Source organism: Eleutherodactylus coqui, chromosome 6 (assembly GCF_035609145.1).
Source record: "Eleutherodactylus coqui strain aEleCoq1 chromosome 6, aEleCoq1.hap1, whole genome shotgun sequence".
NCBI classification, from domain to species: Eukaryota; Metazoa; Chordata; class Amphibia; order Anura; family Eleutherodactylidae; genus Eleutherodactylus; species Eleutherodactylus coqui.
Window position 1 is genome coordinate 8,879,063 of NC_089842.1, and position 14,000 is coordinate 8,893,062.

Below are 14,000 nucleotides of genomic sequence, written 5' to 3' on the forward strand. Positions count from 1 at the left end.
CTGGTGGGGGGATGTCACCAGGTGTAGGGCTGACAATGGGGTCTGGTGGGAGGATGTCACCAGGTGTAGAGCTGACAATGGGGTCTGGTGGGGGGATGTCACCAGGTGTAGGGCTGACAATGGGGTCTGGTGGGAGGATGTCACCAGGTGTAGAGCCGACAACGGGGTCTGGTGGGGGGATGTCACCAGGTGTAGGGCTGACAACGGGGTCTGATGGGGGGATGTCACCAGGTGTAGAGCTGACAACAGGGTCTGATGGGGGGATGTCACCAGGTGTAGGGCTGACAACGGGGTCTGGTGGGAGGATGTCACCAGGTGTAGGGCTGACAACGGGGTCTGGTGGGAGGATGTCACCAGGTGTAGAGCTGACAACGGGGTCTGGTGGGGGGATGTCACCAGGTGTAGAGCCGACAACGGGGTCTGGTGTGGGGATGTCACCAGGTGTAGAGCTGACAACGGGGTCTGGTGGGGGGATGTCACCAGGTGTAGGGCTGACAACAGGGTCTGGTGGGGGGGATGTCACCAGGTGTAGAGCCGACAACGGGGTGTGGTAAGGGAGATGTCACCAGGTGTGGAGCCGACAACGGGGTCTGGTGGGGAGGATGTCACCAGGTGTGGAGCCGACAACGGGGTCTGGTGGGGGGGATGTCACCAGGTGTAGGGCTGACAACGTGGTCTGGTTGGGGGATGTCACCAGGTGTAGGGCTGACAACGGGGTCTGGTGGGGGGATGTCACCAGGTGTAGAGCTGACAACAGGGTCTGGTGGTGGGATGTCACCAGGTGTAGAGCTGACAACAGGGTCTGGTGGGGGGATGTCACCAGGTGTAGGGCCGACAAGGGGTGTGGTAAGGGAGATGTCACCAGGTGTAGAGCCGACAATGGGGTCTGGCGGTGGGATGTCACCAGGTGTAGAGCTGACAACGGGGTCTGGTGGGGGGTGTCACCAGGTGTAGGGCTGACAACGGGGTCTGGTGGGGGGATGTCACCAGGTGTAGGGCCGACAATGGGGTCTGGTGGGAGGATGTCACCAGGTGTAGAGCCGACAACGGGGTCTGGTGGGGGGATGTCACCAGGTGTATAGCTGACAACGGGGTCTGGTGGGGGGATGTCACCAGGTGTAGGGCTGACAACGGGGTCTGGTGAGGGGATGTCACCAGGTGTAGAGCCGACAACGGGGTCTGGTGGGGGGATGTCACCAGGTGTAGAGCTGACAACGGGGTCTGCTGGGGACTGCAGTCAGTGAGGCGGCCAACACTGGGCTGAAGAATGTGTCTAAAATGCACTTTCACCCCCTTCTATGTCGCCTTCCTGCTGACAACATGGTGTATCTTGTGTTCTGCCCTCATTAGTCACCACATATATGTGCGAGAGACCGAAGTGTAACTAGTGGAGGGGAAGCCTGCTGACCCGCAGGTGGACTCATAGGACTGCTCTGTATGCTCCTCCCCACCACATTGACTTCCGTAGGCTGATGAGGTAGTTGAGTTCCCGCACTCCTATCTCCGGCAGTCCCACGGAAATAATGCAGCCGTGCCCATGGAAACATGAGACCTCCGTTCTGACAATAGTGGGGGTCCCAGCGGTTGGACCCCACCAATCTGGTAGTTATCGGCACTTGTTATCCCTTTAAGAAGTAGTTCTCTCCCATCCACAGAATACTGGCTAACTTTTTGTTTGGTGGGGGGGGGTTGACCCCTGACACCCCACTGATTCCAATGAGCGGTGTCCCGGCCGTCCCTGCACCTGAGGACGGGCATGGTGTCGCTGGTCCATTCGTTTAATTGACCCTGCCAAAATGGCGAAGCGTTCGTAGTCTGTGATTTCCAGCGCTGTCGCTGACGGGGAGCGATGGTCGAGCGGGTGGAGAGCTGCTTTATTCATTGGCAGATATACAGGGGGGCGCGAGCCCAGCGGGGGCAGCAGCCATCGGACCCCTCAGTCAGGGAGTCACCGGGGTCAGCGGGGTTCCAGCGGATGGACCTTTCATGAAGTCGTCCCCCTCCTGCCCGATTGTTACACATTATTAATCGTCTTTTTTTGGACTCCTCGTTACCTGCCGGACTGCAGATGCTAATCATTAACCCTTGCACTGCTTCCCTACAAGACTTCTCAGGCAGCAGTGGATTCCAGTGGCGCGGGGTGTAAGGTGCGACTTCTGGCAGCCGCTCGCTATCATCGCCCCACCCTGCAGATTGTCTTTCTGTCATTGTCCAAGTATTTCAGTTCACATACAGAACACACCCTACCTGGGTGACGGCACCTCCTGTTCCTGGCGGCGGGCCCAAGGGTGGTGAGCTGCTGCTGCCGCCGCCGCCGTGCAATTTCTGCCCTTTTTTGGAAGTGGGGAAAAACATGTGTTTTTGATCTCCTCCCACCTGCAATCCCATTTCGAAGTCTTGCGTGATGCGAGGGTGTGGGCGAAGGCGCGGCGTCGGCTCTGCTGCACTGCTTGCTAGCATTTTATATGGACTTTAATAAGATGCCACCGTTTGCATCTCCTATAGGTACCGACCGATGCCCAGGCGGGGCTGTACCAGGATTAGATGACATGCCCCATCCACTGGATAGGGGATAACTTGCTGATGGTTGGGGGTCCCGCATCCCCCGGCCTCCTCACTGCAGGGTTACTGCACCCGCTGCAGCGCGGAGGAGAGTGACTGCAGCGCTGGTGGTGCAAGAGCATTGGCGCTGCTCTCAGCGGGCGACCGGAGATAACGGAGCAGCAGACACTGCGGTATTACCCCGTCTAAATAAATGGCGCACAGACAGCGAGTACTCGGGCAGCGCTCATGTCACAGGGATGTCGCTGCTGGGGTAGAAGCAGAGTCTAGGGGGGCTGAAACAAAGTAATTAGTGACTAGTGAACATATTCTGTCTTGTCACCCTGTTGGTGGCCGTGTCTACAAAGAACAACCGTCACATTAAAGGCTGTAAACTATTGATGGCTTCTACATAGAGGACAGTCCATCCATAGTAGATTAGCGAGGGTCCGTTACCTGGGACCCCTGACAATGACCTTTTCACCAAGCAGGTGCACTGATGTGCTCAGCTGATTTCTGCAGGAGACAAACTGCTCCGTTCCCACTGCAGTGGCCAGGCTCAGCATTACAGGCAAAGTTCCCATTGAAATGAATGGTCTGCAATACCAATCCTGACCACTGCAGTTAGAACAGAGCTGTCTACTTCCTACAGAAATTGCCTTAGAGTGTGAGCGCTTTAGTCTGTCAAGCAGCTGATTGGCAGAACTCCATTGCTCTATTATCGATGGCCTGTAGTTTACAGGCAGACAACGCCGGTAATTCTTACAAGCGGTTATTCGGACAATAGTAGACCCATGTAAACCTTTAGTCTGCTTTATAGGAGACCAAGTTCAGCTCGGGGATATTTAAGGCCCATGTAGACCAGATCCCCCCCCAAAAAGCAGTTCAAGGATGAAACCCCAAGGACCCCTTAGAGCAGTCCTCAGGCGTGGTCTACAGTCCCATCAGTCAGTGACACAGGGGTCCACGCCAGCCGCGTGGCAGAACCACCCAACAGATTAAGCTCTGCGGTGACCGTGTTACTGCTATATAAACTCCGCCGTCATGGTGCATTGATGCCCGGCTCTCCCTCGGGTCTACCACATCGATAACCCATGTTATACCGGCAGGATCTGAAAGCATGTTCGCTCATGTGGCTAATACACGGTGGTCTCTGACAGAATCCATTGCGGACCCACGGAAGTCTATCCTTCCCGTGTAACCCGATGATTGTGTAAATGTGTCCGTCACGCTTGTCTTTGTGCTGTGATCCTCGTTAGTCGCACATAATAGCGTGACGAAGGCCCTGGATGATGCAGAAGCAGCCGACGGGGCTTAAATTACGCAATTAACAACCTATCATTTATAGTCAATTTCCATACTGCAAAACGAGGAATAATTGTGAATATTGCAATATGCACTAATCAGCCATAACATTAGAACCGGCAGGTTAAGTGAATGACGTTGATTGCCGGGTGACAGCGCCACCTGTTGGGGTAGATGATTGCCGGGTGACAGCGCCACCTGTTGGGGTAGATGATTGCCGGGTGACAGCGCCGCCTGTTGGGGTAGATGATTGCCGGCTGACAGCGCCACCTATCGTGGGAGATGATTGCCGGGTGACAGCGCCGCCTGTTGGGGTAGATGATTGCCGGGTGACAGCGCCGCCTGTTGGGGTAGATGATTGCCGGCTGACAGCGCCACCTATCGTGGGAGATCTATCAGGCAGCAACTGACCAGTCAGTTTTGATGTTGATGTGATGGATTGTGTAGACGACTGATCGCTGGTTCCAGCAGGGGGCGCCTTCTGTTCCGCTTATTGTCCAGGATCGGCCCAATGAGGAGAACCCTATTAATCTATAGTAGTATTAGTGCAGTTGGGGTGGACTGTAGCTCCTTGTACTCCGATTCTATCCACCCGCCTCATTGTGATTGGCCATTATGTCTGTGATACTGTTCTGTCGGCATTGTGGTTGGCAGGACGTCCTGCCTGGCATATTCCTGCACCCGGCGGTATTATGGCGGGCAGAGGTGCGGTGCCATGGACGCCCTCTGAGCGCCGAGATATTCAGCTGTGCCATTGTGCTGTTTACTCTCCGTGACTTACAGTCAAATCGTACACAAATCAGTATGTAAAGTGAGAAGGTGAAATCCCCGGGCCGTCGCCGCTGTGTTCCCCCCGAGCCGTCGCCGCTGTGTTCCCCGAGCCGTCGCCGCTGTGTTCCCCGAGCCGTCGCCGCTGTGTTCCCCGGGCCGTCGCCGCTGTGGTCCCCGGGCCGTCGCCGCTGTGGTCCCCGGGCCGTCGCCGCTGTGGTCCCCGGGCCGTCGCCGCTGTGGTCCCCGGGCCGTCGCCGCTGTGGTCCCCGGGCCGTCGCCGCTGTGGTCCCCGGGCCGTCGCCGCTGTGGTCCCCGGGCCGTCGCCGCCGTGGTCCCCGGGCCGTCGCCGGAGTGTTGGGCTGCACCTATGGTTCCTGCTCTAACACCCTGAGGTCCCGGAGTGTTGAGCTGCTCCTGTGGTCCTTGCTCTAACACCCTGCGGTCCCAGAGTCTTGGGCTGCTCCTGTGGTTCCTGCTCTAACACCCTGCAGTGCCCGAGCGTTGGGCTGTCCTGTGGTTCCTGCTCTAACACCCTGCGGTCCCGGAGTGTTGGGCTGCTCCTGTGGTTCCTGCTCTAACACCCTGAGGTCCAGGAGTGTTGGGCTGCTCCTGTGGTTCCTGCTCTAACACCCTGCGGTCCCGGAGTCTTGGGCTGCACCTATGGTTCCTGCTCTAACACCCTGTGGTCCCGGAGCGTTAAGCTGCACCTGCGGTCCCAGAGTGTTGGGCCGTCCTGTGGTTCCTGCTCTAACACCCTGCGGTCCCGGAGTGTTGGGCTGTCCTGTGGTTCCTGCTCTAACACCCTGCGGTCCCAGAGTGTTGGGCTGTCCTGTGGTTCCTGCTCTAACACCCTGCGGTCCCAGAGTGTTGGGCTGTCCTGTTGTTCCTGCTCTAACACCCTGCGGTCCCGGAGCGTTTAGCTGCACCTGCGGTCCCAGAGTGTTGGGCTGTCCTGTGGTTCCTGCTCTAACACCCTGCGGTCCCAGAGTGTTGGGCTGTCCTGTGGTTCCTGCTCTAACACCCTGCGGTCCCGGAGCGTTCGGCTGCTCCTGTGGTCCCTGCTCTAACACCCTGCGGTCCCGGAGTGTTGGGCTGTCCTGTTGTTCCTGCTCTAACACCCTGCGGTCCCGGAGCGTTCGGCTGCTCCTGTGGTCCCGGCTCTAACACCCTGCGGTCCCGGAGCGTTCGGCTGTCCTGTGGTTCCTGCTCTAACACCCTGCGGTCCCGGAGTGTTGGGCTGTCCTGTGGTTCCTGCTCTAACACCCTGCGGTCCCAGAGTGTTGGGCTGTCCTGTGGTCCCGGCTCTAACACCCTGCGGTCCCGGAGTGTTGGGCTGTCCTGTGGTCCCTGCTCTAACACCCTGCGGTCCCAGAGTGTTGGGCTGTCCTGTGGTCCCTGCTCTAACACCCTGCGGTCCCGGAGCGTTCGGCTGTCCTGTGGTTCCTGCTCTAACACCCTGCGGTCCCGGAGCGTTCGGCTGCTCCTGTGGTCCCTGCTCTAACACCCTGCGGTCCCGGAGCGTTCGGCTGCTCCTGTGGTTCCTGCTCTAACACCCTGCGGTCCCGGAGTGTTGGGCTGCTCCTGTGGTCCCTGCTCTAACACCCTGCGGTCCCAGAGTGTGGGGCTGTCCTGTGGTTCCTGCTCTAACACCCTGCGGTCCCAGAGTGTTGGGCTGCTCCTGTGGTTCCTGCTCTAACACCCTGCGGCGCCGGAGCGTTAAGCTGCACCTGCGGTCCCAGAGTGTTGGGCTGTCCTGTGGTTCCTGCTCTAACACCCTGCGGTCCCAGAGTGTTGGGCTGTCCTGTGGTCCCTGCTCTAACACCCTGCGGTCCCAGAGTGTTGGGCCGTCCTGTGGTTCCTGCTCTAACACCCTGCGGTCCCGGAGCATTCGGCTGCTCCTGTGGTCCCTGCTCTAACACCCTGCGGTCCCAGAGTGTGGGGCTGTCCTGTGGTTCCTGCTCTAACACCCTGCGGTCCCAGAGTGTGGGGCTGTCCTGTGGTTCCTGCTCTAACACCCTGCGGTCCCGGAGTGTTGGGCTGTCCTGTGGTCCCTGCTCTAACACCCTGCGGTCCCAGAGTGTTGGGCTGTCCTGTGGTCCCTGCTCTAACACCCTGCGGTCCCAGAGTGTTGGGCCGTCCTGTGGTTCCTGCTCTAACACCCTGCGGTCCTGGAGCGTTCGGCTGTCCTGTGGTTCCTGCTCTAACACCCTGCGGTCCCGGAGCGTTCGGCTGTCCTGTGGTTCCTGCTCTAACACCCTGCGGTCCCGGAGTGTTCGGCTGCTCCTGTGGTCCCTGCTCTAACACCCTGCGGTCCCAGAGTGTTGGGCTGTCCTGTGGTCCCTGCTCTAACACCCTGCGGTCCTGGAGCGTTCGGCTGTCCTGTGGTCCCTGCTCTAACACCCTGCGGTCCCGGAGCGTTCGGCTGCTCCTGTGGTTCCTGCTCTAACACCCTGCGGTCCCGGAGCGTTCGGCTGCTCCTGTGGTTCCTGCTCTAACACCCTGCGGTCCCGGAGTGTTGGGCTGTCCTGTGGTTCCTGCTCTAACACCCTGCGGTCCTGGAGTGTTGGGCTGTCCTGTGGTTCCTGCTCTAACACCCTGCGGTCCCGGAGCGTTCGGCTGCTTCTCTGGTCCCGGCTCTAACACCCTGCGGTCCCGGAGTGTTGGGCTGTCCTGTGGTTCCTGCTCTAACACCCTGCGGTCCTGGAGTGTTGGGCTGTCCTGTGGTTCCTGCTCTAACACCCTGCGGTCCCGGAGCGTTCGGCTGCTTCTCTGGTCCCGGCTCTAACACCCTGCGGTCCCGGAGCGTTCGGCTGCTCCTGTGGTTCCTGTTCTAAGAAGGAAACTTGAAATTGGGGAAGAACTGAAGTAGAACATAAATGAGAAAGTAGCAGAACTGCTGATTCCATAATAATGACTCCTTTCATAAAAGCCGAGTTCCCCCTTAATTAGAAGCCCTGATAGGAGTTTGTTCTGAGCCCCATCTGACCGCAGCTGGAAGGAGCACAGGAATGTGCTGGCGCCCCGCTCTCCTCTTGGCTTTTGTTCTCCATCACAGAAGTGAAATAACTGCAGAAAGTTTGTTTCTTTCTCTGGCAGAAAGTTTTGGAACAAAGTAACAATTGTCGTTGCAATCAGGAAACCTTTCCCACCTTAGTCAGAATGTCTTGTGCCCATCCCTGTGTGCAGGTATGATGGTGCAGAGCCTGGCCCCTCCTCGCCGGTGACATCAGGGACCTTTGCCCCCTCCTCTCCTTCCGGACCTGCACTGACAGCCGAGGCTGTGGATGCACAGCGGCTGCTGCTGCCACCTTGGAGCTGCCGCTCGCACCTTGGATACCACCGCCGCCGCTGCTCTTCTCTTATTTTCCTGGTTGGGAAGGACGATCGCCGTGACTGGAGTGCAGGTAGGATCCTCCTTCCACGGCTCCCCGCCGTCCCGGGGATGAGCCCGATATCCGGATAGTCCAGGGGATTAGTGGGAGGTCGTGTGTGCCGGGCTCGCTGCTCCCCATGGCTTCCTACAGAGAGGGTCGGACGTGGCGATGTGTTCAGTCGGGAGACTTCTGGCTGCGCTTCTCATATTGGCTCCATGTAGAACAGCCGTCTGCAACCTGCGCCTCTCCAGCTGTTGTGCAACTACAACTCCCAGCATGCCCGGGACACTTGGTCGCCGGCATCCTTCTAGAGGATAATGGGATGATATTTGAAGTGAATCGATGTAACCGGTCCTGTAACTACTGTAGGGCAGTACGGATGGAGCAAAGCTTAACTTGACACTTCACTTTTGTTGGGTTAACCCCTTAGTGACGAGTATTTTGTGCCCAAAGGATCTAACCGTTTGCGTCTTCGCATCGCTGGAGCCGTAAGTTATGGACACAATTGTAGGAGGACTTGTGTGGTTTTAGTTTTTTTTAATGGTTCCAGTCTGGGGTCCGTGTGAAGTGCGGCATACGCTTTATTACATTTTCTTGGGAGGAGATGGTAAAACAAGTTCTATTCCGCCAGGGATTTGGGGTTTTGTTTTTAATGCGTTCACCATTCAGTAATCGCATCTGATCGGCGCGATTACTGCGACACCAAATTTATTATAGATTTTATCTTTTTTACTATTTTTGCACAATTAAAGCACAGTTTTAGGGCGACATTGGCACGACTGAACGCCCAAAACCCTCGCCGCAGCGCAACGAACGAGGTTAGAGGAGGCAGATTTGCGCACGTGACTTCGCATACTGCTGTACTTTTTGCGCGGCCGGTTCACAGGCGTGCGACGCACCCCTTCAGTGGAATAAAGCGCTAGTTAGTCTAATGAGGTCCAGATGTGTTTTGCGCGGCGTCTCACGCTGCTTCTTGCTTATTTCACACATTCGTGTGAAGGAGTCCTTAAAGAAAAACCATCACCACATGTAAGATCCATAATGGCAGCGGAGCTCCGCGGGGCTTGTTGTTTGGGTAGTTTTTATTGGTAGCGGTGTGCGGTCGGGTGACGTTTGGATCGCTTTTTATTACGTATTTTGATAGGTGAACAAAGGAAAAATAGCAATTCTGGCATTTTTTAAAATTAAACGTTATCCAACTTTTTTAACACTTTTTTTTATTTTTTAGTCCCCCAAGGGGAATTGAAGATGTGATTGTTTGATCTCTAAGCTACTACACTGCAATACTTGTAGTGCATTATACTAGGTGTATGACATCAGCCTATTAGGCTCCGTAGGAGGCGGGGCCTAATAAGCTGAGTTACATGGCATACATGGTACATTGAGATCGCACTGTGGGGTGACAGAACGAGCCCCCTGTACCTGTCATCTGCTTACATGCTTAAGTTGCTACTGATTGTGGCATGTAAGGGGTTAGGATCTGAGATTTCTCCATGCTCGGCAGTTGGAGCAGGAGCCCCGCTGTCAGTAGTCGCCGAGCCACCGCCTTATAAAGGTGTATGTGCCGGTTTACAGCCCATTAGTGATGTTAGTAAAAAGGCGTGTTGCGGTGACTAAGGGGTTAATATAACGTGTTTCGGCTCGCTGTCGGCGTTGGGTTACGTTTTCTCCATCTGTATATCCTTTTTCTCCCTGATATTCTAGAGCTTTGCACGTTTCTTGGGTAATGAAATGCTGCGCGGCTGTTTGTAGATGGCGGTCATTATGGCGCTGCCCGCGGCGGTACGGAGCAGACACGGTCATTACAGTACATGCAGCCTGCGGTGGGAGGTAGGTGGCAGGTAGGTGCACATGAAAGCGTTACAGATGCCTTGGCAGGAACATGTTTTCTTGGCACATTCTGTAGTGATAACAATAAACACAGAAGAGCGCGATTACAGCGTGTTTAGTTTGGCGCAGCGGCGGATACGTTATTATTTGATGGTAACAGATTACAACTGTTTAATGAAATGCAGACAAAAGGTTATTTACAAACTCCGAAAACCTGAATCCCCGTCACACGACTGCGGACCGGAACGCCTCCTTAAGGCGGCCTCATGCCTGGATTGGAATCGCGGATTTCACGCTCGCCGTCCACGGTAAAACGCTGGCATTAAAAGGCTTGTAGTTTCGTTTTTTGTTTTTTTTTCCTTCACACCCATGGATACAAATTGCGTATTCTGCGAGCAGAAGAAAAATTGCAGCGCACTGTATTGTGTCGTGGAATCCGCGTGGACGGCCTCCATTGCAGTAACATTGTCGCAGTTACTCATGTCATCGCTAGGCAACAGCGCGAGAAATACAAAGAAAAAAAGCAAGCCGGTGCTGCACATGACTGCCTGCGGTCCTCCGCCATGCAGGTACTTACAGACCGCAGGGTCGCTGCTGGGATCCGACCCGTTCGTTTGAGCCTGAGGCTCTTTTACACGGGCAATGATCCGGCATCAGCGTTCACTGGCCGCTCTGAGTGCGCGGCACGTATGTAATAAACGAGCTGGCCGTGTAAACGGGGAGATGTGCTGCCGGGACGGGGGCAGGCTGTTATCGTAACGATTGTTCATTCCCACACCGGCGATCCCGTGGGAACGGCAGTAACGAGCTCCGCCCCCTGCTGTTTGTAGAATGGGCTACCGTGTACGAGGGTCCGTTGTCAGTTGTCAGGATGCCGCCTGCTGGAAGCTCATTAACAGCTTACAAGGTTGTACAATAACAAAAGCAGGAATCTCTTGCCGACGCTGCCACTGGTGTGCCGCCATTCTCTGCAGCCAGTGATTAGCCGCAGGCGTGATCTCGGCGGTGTTGATACATGGGATTAGCTGCAGCGGTCACTTGTCATCGAGAAGGGAGAATGGCGGCATCCCGGGGAAACGTAGACGCGGCAGGGAAGTGGTGAGATGAGAAGATCAGTGGAAGAAGGAAGAGCCAACCGTACACTGCAGGCCGTAGAGTAGAGGTATTGCTTTACATCTAGGCATGGTCATTCTGTTGACACGCTGGCCGTGTGGTTGGGACTGTAACTGCTGACCACGGAGACGGCAGTCCGGATATCCTAGCAGGGAAATGGTCTGCTTATGGCCCACGCTTGGCTCTGGTACCTGGTCGGTCCTGCTTATGGCCCACGCTCGGCTCTTGTACCTGGTCGGTCCTGCTTATGGCCCACGCTCGGCTCTGGTACCTGGTCGGTCCTGCTTATGGCCCACTCTCGGCTCTGGTACCGGGTCGGTCCTGCTTATGGCCCACGCTCGGCTCTGGTACCTGGTCGGTCCTGCTTATGGCCCACTCTCGGCTCTGGTACCGGGTCGGTCGCTGCGAGGACCGCAGAGGCCTAGATCCGAAGAGACAGTAAGCACCTTAGAATATGGTCAGGAGGCTGAAGACTGGACCTCCAGATTACTCGCTGAGAAGACCTTTCTATGGCTGTTTCCTCTGTTGCTCCTCTTGGGTAATGTGTAGGTTATAATGGATCTACCTTGATGGTGCAGAACCTGCATGACTGTAGCTGACCGATCACGAAGCAGATTAATGAGGCGTCTTCTTTAGAAGTTCTGTTACCATTTTTGTATTTTTACAACTTCCATCTGATTGAGCTGTTGAAATACTGATGTTAATGGCCCCGACTGCGTCCGACCGCCCCTCTTTTTATTGAGGGGGCATCTGTTTGGGGCCGGGAGGAACAGGAGTTGGCCTGTCCACTATGTGGTGTATATCCGGCCCCGCGGCGCTGACAGAATCTGAGTTGGATTTTTCAGCATGGATTCCATCGCTGAAGCCGCAGCAGAATCTGTGACTAAGCTGTGGATTTGCCTTTCTGTTTGACGAATTTCTGGTGCAGATCCGTGTTATGGGGCTGTACCAGAAATTCCAGTATACCCCCTATCCATAGGAGAGGCAAAAACTTGCTGATCAATATGGTCTCACTGCTGAGACCCCAGCCGATCTCCAGAATGGGGGTCACTCATCCTCCTCACCCACTAGAGTGCTGGTCACACCAGAACGCATTTCACGGTCATCGGGACTGCCGGAGATGCACAAGTGGTCTGCGCTCGGAATTTACATTGGTACCATTGGAGGGAATAGAGGGCTGACTGCATGTTCTCAGCTGGTGCTCCGATCCCAGTGATGTCACTATAGGGGGGAAGCAACCCCTGCAGTGACTGAGGGGGACATGGGAGTCCTGGGGATTGCTGGGGGTTTCAGATAAGCAAGTTATTCCCTATACTGTGGACAGGAAGTAACTTGCGCTTTATGAAACCTAAAATGGTAGAGTTGGAAGGTATCTTCGGGGTCATCGGGTCCAACCCCCTGCTCACTGCAGGGTCACTAAATCATCCCAGACAGATATTTGTCCAGTCTTTGTTTGAACACTTCCCTTGAAGGAGAACTCCCCACCTCCCGTGGTAACCTGTTCCACTCATTGATCCCCCTCACTGTCTAATATCTAATCTGTGTCTCCTCTCTTGCAGTTTCATCCCATTGCTTCTAGTCTTTCCTTGTACAGATGGGAATAGGGCTGATCCCTCTGCACTGTGACAGCCCTTCAGATATTTGTAGACAGCTATTAAGTCTCCTCTCAGGCTTCTCTTCTGCTGAACATTCCCAAATCCTTTAACCGTTCCTCATAGGACATGATTTGCAGACCGCTCACCATCTTGGTAACTCTTCTCTGAACTTGCTCCAGTTTGTCTATGTGTTTTTTTTAAAGTGGGGTGCCCAGAACTGGACCCAGTATTCCTGATGAGGTCTGACTAAGGAAGAGTAGAGGGGGTAATTACCTCATGTGATCTAGACTCTATGCTTCTCTTAATACATCCCAGAATTGTGTTTGCCTTTTTGGCTGCTGCATCACATTGTTGACTCATGTTCAGTCTATGGTCTATTAGCATACCCAAGTCTTTTTCACATGTGCTGCTGCTTAGCCCAATTCCTCCCATTCTCTATGTGCTTTCTTCATTTTTCTTGCCCAGATGTAGGACTTTGCATTTCTCCTTGTTAAATACCATTCTGTTAGTCGTCGCCCACTGTGCAAGCTTTTCTAGATCTTTTTGAATACTCTCTGTCTTCCCTACTGTTAGCTATCCCTCCTAGCTTTGTGTCGTCAGCAAATATGATCAGTTTCCCATCAATTCCCTCCTCCAGATCATTTTATAAAAATGTTGACCAACACTGGGCCTAGGACAGAGCCTTGTGGTGCCCCACTTGATACATTCTTCCTCTTGCATGTGCAGTCACTTATGACCCCTCTTTGAGTACGATCACTCAGCCAGTTGTGAATCCACCTAACAGTTGCCTTGTCAATCCCAGATTTGGTCATTTTTTCAATAAGTATGGTATGAGATACTTTGTCAAATGCTTTACTAAAGTCAAGATTTACTATATCCACCGCATTTCGCTGATCAACCCAGTCGGTGATTCTGTCATAGAAGGACATTAGATTAGTCTGGCATGACTTGTTTGTTACAAACCCATGCTGGCTCTGGTTAATTACTCTATTTTCATCCAAGTACTTCCTTACATGCTGTTTAATCATTTGTTCAAAGCTTTTTCCAGGTATAGAAGTCAGGCTCACAGGCCTGTAGTTTCCTGGATCCACCTTCTTCCCTTTTTTAAAGATAGGGGCAAAATTTGCCTTTTTCCAATCTTCTGGGACTTCTCCTGTTCTCTAGGCATTTTCAAAGATTATGGCAAGCGGTTCAGCAATTACCTCCGCTGCTTCCTTTAATATCCTAGGATGTAATTCATCTGGACCTTGAGACTTGGATTCATTTAAGTTAGCTAAGTGTTCCCTCACCATCTCTCTGCTTACAGATAGCCTGCATTCTTTTATTCCCCCAATAGCACAGGGAAGATCAGTTGAGGTTACATCTACTTTCTGAGAGAAAACAGATACAAAATAGGAATTTAAAAGTTTGGCCTTTTCAAAATCATTCTTAACCAATTCACCATTTTCATCCTGTAAGCATCCAATAGCAT

At 54.2% G+C, this 14,000-nt stretch overlaps 1 protein-coding gene across 2 annotated transcripts in view; it reads left to right on the forward strand.

The window, feature by feature from the left end:
* LOC136631797 (myosin-10-like) overlaps positions 1–14,000 on the forward strand; it is a 150,640-nt gene that overhangs the window by 22,465 nt on the left and 114,175 nt on the right. The window contains exon 1 of one of the 2 annotated variants that reach the window (XM_066606164.1): positions 7,863–8,021. The exons of the other annotated variant lie outside the window; for it this stretch is intronic. The gene's annotated coding sequence lies outside the window, so the exon portion shown is untranslated. Of the gene's footprint in view, positions 1–7,862; positions 8,022–14,000 lie in introns of those variants that run through there. 2 annotated transcript variants of the gene reach the window in all.